We start from the raw sequence: 5,027 nt of genomic DNA, 5'->3' as shown, positions 1-5,027 counted from the left end.
AACTGATTTGCAAAAGCATCAGATACTAGCTATAAAAGGTTATGTATGTTTGTGGTAGATTTGTTACTGCACAGAGACCACTGGCCCTGAGGAATGAAGGACCAAACTTTCCCAGAAGATGAGCCCTGACTACGTTTGAAAACAGCTACCGCTGATGCCAGCAAGTCTATTCAGGATCATTTTGACATATGACCAATCATCTGGTCACCTGCTTCTGCATGTTGCCCTCCTCCCTTTTCCCATGCCTTCCCCTTTAAAACTCCCTGGCTTCTCCTGGACAGAGAAGATGGCTCTTTAGATGTTAGTCAACCATCTGCAAATCTCAAGGAAATTTGGTTAGTTCTGCTATAGACCAAGGAACTTAGGTCAGCAAGCAAGGCGTGCATAAACTGGAAGCAAGGTAACCCTTAAGACTGACTTGAGTGCTGTTACAGATTGATTTTTTAAAATGAGCCCGATTATCTACCTTTTCCTATATCCACATCCTTTGCAATAGGACTTGGCTGCTCTTCCCATCAAGACGTGGATTTTATTTCACCTTCTCTTTAGTCAGGTTGAACCTGTAATTTACTTTTGCTAATAGAATGCAGCAGGAAAGACCTGCCAATGCCAAGAGGTGGTACATTTGTCTGATCTCTCTTGAACTCTTGCCTTCCCCAGGACAAGACCATGCCACCTTGCTGAAGATAAGAGACATGTGAAGAATAAAACAAATGGCGGCGGCAACAACACCCAGTCAACAGCCAGCAAAGCCCTAAAAGCAAAGCCCCAAACCAACACAGCTGACCAGAGACACACAATGGAGTCCAGTGGAGAACTGAAGTCCCCCCCCAGATGATGACCCTCCCAGATGATGACCAGTATCATGAGCTAAATAAATAGTTATGATTTTAGGGGCGCCTGGGTGGTTCAGTCAGTTAGGAGTCAGATTTTGTCTCAGGTCATGATCTCACACCTCATGAGTTCAAGCCCTGCATCGGGCTCTGTGCTGACCACTCAGAGCCTGGAGCCTGCTTTGGATTCTGTGTCTCCCTCTCTCTCTGCCCTTCCTGTTTGTACGCACTCTCTCTCTCTGTCTCTCAAAAATAAATAAATAAATAAATAAATAAATAAATAAATAAAAGTTGTTGTTTTAAGCCACCAACTTTTGAAAGTAGTTTATTATACAGCAATGCCTGATAAAAAAGAAACTATAAAAAGTGACATTAAGGAACTGGAAAAGAACCAAGTAAACATTTAGAAATTACAAATATGATACTGAAGTTAAAAACGCAGTAGATGGTGTGGTACTTTTTAAATGTGTTCACAAATTCTTTAACACTTCTCCCTTCCAAAGGTGGAGCCTATTCCCCTCTCCTTAAATGTGGACTAGATTTAGTGACTCCTAAAAAATACACTGTTAGATGGTGCCTGACTTTTGAGGCCAGGTGGTGAAAAGCATCGCAGTTTCTGCCTCACTCTCTTGAATCACCTACCAGAAGGGAAACCTGTCACCATGTCATAAAGCACTCATGCAGCCTGTGAAAAGCCAGCCATATGACTGGCCATCTTGGAAGCTGATCTGCCAATGTGACTCCAACCTCAGGAGAATCTGGAACAGAACCACCCAGCTAAGAAGCACCCGGATTCCTGACCCACAGAAAATATAAGATGATAAATGTTTATGTTACCAGACTCAGGTCTTCGGACCCAGCCATGGTAGAAACGAGGCTGGACCCCAAAATTTAAAAGCATAGGCAAGGCTTTATTATAGGGGCAACAGCTACAGCTGGAGGGAGACAGGTCGTGACAAAGGTATCAGGCTGACTCTGAACAATAGGCAAAGGAACTTTTAAAGGGGCTGAGGGAGAAAGGAGTGATGTTTAAGCATGTAGGGGTGAGGAATTCCAGGAAATTTGGGGCACAGGCCCAGCTGAAAAAACATGCTTCATATACCATATGTTTTGGGTGTTGTCTCCACTTCTGGGTGCATTTTTTAGCTATGAGGGGAAAAGTCAGTGAAAGTAAATTTGCTGCCCATCTTATCTTGGACTAGTCTGAGCCTGGTTTACTCTTGTTCCTTGGCGGGTGCTTTGCAAGAAAAAGTGGTAACAGCTCACCGGTTGCTCTGCAAGAGAAGTGATAAGAGCCACCCGGGAGAGTCCTGGGTGCATAGGGATTTGTTCCCAAGGTCCCGGTCTCATTTATGTTTTAAACCCACAAAATTTTGGAATAATTTGCTATGCAGCAATAGATAAGTGATGTCCCTATCACTATAAAGCAGCTGGCCTAAACACAGCATTATCATATTCTACTCCTAGGTGTATACACCAAAGAATTGAAAACCAGGACTCAAACAGATATTTGCATACTCATATTCATTGCAGGATTATTCACAAGAGCCAATAGGTGGAAACAACCCAAGTATTGGATAAATCGAATGTGGTATGTACATACAATGGAATATTATTCAGCCATACAAAGGAATAAAATTCAGACACATGCTACAACATGATGAACCTTAAACAGTATGCTAAGTGAAGTTAAGTCTCCTCAAAAGCATAAATTACTGTATTTCCATTTATATGAGGTATCCAGAATGGGCAAATCATAGAGACAAATAACAGATTAGAGACTTTCAGTGCTGGGAGGGGGGAAATGGGAGTCATTGCTTGATGGTTACAGTTTCTGTTAGGGGTGATGAAAAAGTTTAGAAGTAGACAGTGAGAGCTGCACAGCAGTGTGAATGTAGTTAATGCCACTGAATTGTCACTTCAAAATGGTTAAAATGGCAAATTTTGTATCTTATATATTTAACCACACACAAAGCAACTGACCTAATAAGATGGTGGAATGGCCTTTGAGGACCAGTTTCAGTACTAGTTATATGCAAAGTACATGTTTTGTGGACATATGCTATAAATTAGCAATCTAATAATATGGTGCTATTTCTCCCACAGTCAGGATTCATGGGTCTGGGAATCAAACGATGGAAATGGGAATGGATCCTTCCTTTATTATCTCTCTGATATCCTAGTAAAGTTTTTGCTTTTTTTTTTTTTTTTTTAATTTTTGCTTCTAATCGCCAATACTTTGGGTTCTGCTGGCCAGGAGCAGAGTTCTTCAACCTCAACATTTTGACATTTGGGTTTGCCTAATTGTGGGAGACAGTTCTGTGCATGATAGGATGTTTAGCAGCATCCCTGGCCTCTCCCCACTAGATGCCGGTAGCACTCCTTCCCCTGTTGGCACCTTTATAGTTGTCACAATTTTTGTGTGTATTAGGGGTAGGGATGATAGTCAAGATAAACAAAGCTAGGCAGTAAAGTAGCAAAATTTTTATTAGCTTTTATTCAGAAACTATTATCTGAAGCAGAAAGAGCTGAGCTCCATTCAGATTGTGCAGGAGTGACTGGGTGTTTCAAAGGGACAATGAAATAATTCAATTAACATGAAATGTTCAAAAAGGCAAATCTTTAGAGATCGCAAGCAGATTGTAGGTTGCCAGACACAGGTGTGGCAAGACAGGATTAATTGTAAATAGGCACTTGTGGGAATGGAATGCTCTGAAACTGAATGTTGTTGATAGCTGCAAAATTCGGTAAATTTACTAAAAGTCATTTAATTGCACACTTAAAATGGGTAAATTTTCAAGTGTATGCTTTAATATCAATAAAGCTATTTTTTTAAAAAAAATAAAGGGAAAATGAGAAGTGGGCTATCCGAATTAGCTACAATAAGACCTAAGTAAAATAGTTTACAATAAATAGACAAAGTCCTGAGATTCTTATCTAACTCCAAATGCTAATTATTGTTACTCCCGACAAAATAGATCTACTTTTTGAATGTTTCCTAGTAATGTATTCTGTCGAAATGTATGAGTTATCTATCAGTGTGCAGGTCTTGTCAATGGCTGCATTCAGCTTAAAAAAAAGAGTGCTATTTCTTTCCTTTTTCAATGTACATATCCAATTTTTAAAAAATTTAATCTAATTGCGATTGCTTCCGAATGCACTGCGTGTATGCATTAGCCAGATGCATTTACACCGCAAAGTCAGATATCTGAGAGGATTTACCGTTAAGCCCCTCATTCCTTTCCTTCAGAAGTAAGTAATTTACTGAATAGGCCAAAACATTGACTTTTAAAAAAATTATTTCCAAAGGTCACGTTGTTCATAAGCATAAAGTAACATGACGGCTGGCTCTTGATAAAATGTTCGTGTATATTTTACGTATGGAATGTTAATGTTTTTACTTAATAACAAATCTGATTTGTGTTTTTTTATTAACGAATGATCAGGTAGGTAAATGTAGTATTATCAGAAAATGTCACACGCCAAACCATTTTCCTCAAAACGCGTTCCCGAGCACTGAACATTACAAAGAGATAGGCGCTACCTTGTAAGGGGGAATTACATTTTCCCATTTTTAAGCGACCGAGGTGATTTTTTTTTTTTTGACTCAACACCCGTGTGTTCTTTATCACCCCACCCCTGACCACGGCCGCAGAAGGGCTTTGAGGGCCCGTTAGGGCGCACTTCCTCCCGGTTCTTCTCCGGCCTCCAAAAAACGGGCCCGGAGGCGCCCGACGACAGCCCAAGGGCCTCCTACCCCGCCCAGTACATCCCCAGACGCCGCCGGGCCCCGCCAGCGAGTTGCCGCCTCCGCCGCATCACTGAGAAGGATGGGAACCCGCCCCCGGAGGTGATTGACGGACCTCCTCCTCCAATGGCCAACGCGCTCGACTCCGGCGGGCCGGGCAAGGGCCGCGGCACGCGGAGGAATCTCTCCTGCCCTTTAGTCCNGAAATCACCGTTACGGCCAGTGTCCAAATCCCCGCGTCGCTGCACGCCGCCCGCCCGCCCGCTCCCAAGCCTCAGCCACCGGCGGCGAATAGAGACTAAAGCGGCAGCGCCGGCAGCGCGGGGCCGTTGCCCAGTGTTTGCAGTTAGAGTCCCATCTCTCTGGCGTGGTTGTTAATAGACTGGAAAGTCTGTGTCTGTGTCGCTCACTAGTAACCGTGAGTTTTTACCACTTCGTCACCTCTC

This window comes from Crocuta crocuta, unplaced genomic scaffold, assembly GCF_008692635.1.
Source record: "Crocuta crocuta isolate KB4526 unplaced genomic scaffold, BGI_CrCroc_1.0 scaffold67, whole genome shotgun sequence".
NCBI lineage: Eukaryota > Metazoa > Chordata > Mammalia > Carnivora > Hyaenidae > Crocuta > Crocuta crocuta.
The sequence above is the reverse complement of the archived record's forward strand: the minus strand, read 5'-3'. Positions refer to the sequence as shown.